This window comes from Leguminivora glycinivorella, chromosome 5, assembly GCF_023078275.1.
Source record: "Leguminivora glycinivorella isolate SPB_JAAS2020 chromosome 5, LegGlyc_1.1, whole genome shotgun sequence".
NCBI lineage: Eukaryota > Metazoa > Arthropoda > Insecta > Lepidoptera > Tortricidae > Leguminivora > Leguminivora glycinivorella.
Window position 1 is genome coordinate 25,612,886 of NC_062975.1, and position 1,477 is coordinate 25,614,362.

Consider the following 1,477-nt stretch of genomic DNA (forward strand, 5'->3'; position numbering starts at 1 on the left):
TTGTACGAAACCAGACGTGACAACTGTTTCGACGAAGCCCCGCTGCGCGGGGCTCTTATTTCTAGATTGTTTGCCCTTCGGGCATCTATAGGTACCTAACAAATCTAACCTACCTATTGCCTAGCCCTTACTATCAGTAAGTCTATTGGGAAGAAAATTCCTAGTGGTCAACTGGTAAAACTACGCGGTAAGACTGGAGGGAATAGCCTCTGTACCTACCTACTTTATGTGCCTATGTCGCAACTTCAAAGGGGTCATACGATAAAGTCAATCTGGCGATTAAAAATGTTTTTTATGTGTTTTTTCAGTAAGTAATTAAGTTTTCTCGTATTATAATGGCCTAGTATATAGTCATTATAATTGAAATAGCCCTCACACTCGAACCCATATCGAACCAACTAATAACAGTAACACAATACATGTCAAACCTTAATTTGACAAATAGCACAAGTCCGATATTGCACGCAGTACATTGACCCACTTCACGAAAATAATACACAGCCACTAATAAGTAGTATTCTAGCTGTTGCTACTTACTACTAGTGATGTGCCGATGAGAATATTCTTGACTCTGAGAATTCTTTTCCAAAGAAATTTCCAGAAATTGTCCAATAATTTCTAACGCTGTAAAGTGTTCGAAACGACGGGATATACATTAATTATACCTATGCAATATAATTCTTTTCCATAGTTTTATTTCATGAGTAATAACTGTCGCGGTATCCGAAGAAAATATAATTTCCAATTTTTTCGAGAACGTTCCCTCCGACTAGCAAAAATTAGTACTTATATTTTTTTTTCTTTACATCCCTCGCTTCAAGTAATGTGTTTAGGCAATCTTTGCCGGTCTTTAACCAATTAAATATAATTTATTTAATATTACCATGAAAATTATAAAGTATTTGTATTACAGTTTCTATGGTATTTGTCTTATTTCTTTTAATAAAGTATTAAACATACCTAAGTATTTGTCAAGTTTTGCAATAAAAACGTAATATCGCCCAGAGAACGTTTCCGGAAATTTCCGAGAATATTTTCGACAGATTCTCTGTTCTCAAAAAAGTTTTGCTAACCGTGCATCACTACTTACTACCATTTTAGGACAAAAGAGCATAACGACCATAAGGAAATTTAAACCTTAATGCATAATTCCTTTACTACCTGCTACTTGTAAAGATTCTTCAAAATAGAACTCATATTTTCTAACTAAGCGTCAATAGCTTTAAGGTATATTTTTCTGTAAAGGTATGGTAATGTTTACATAGAAATACGTCGTTTTGTCGGTGAATTGGCTAATTCCTTAGAGCTGTCAAGCGTGACGGGAGACCCAGTGGGTTATGTCACGAGGGTACAGAAAAAAGTAATTATAATGGAAAAACATGAGATCTTCCGGCGGACTCGGTCAGGGTACGTACTACATAGCCGAGCCCACAAACGCTCACAAAACGAAACGCTCACAAAACGAAACGCTCGTAGA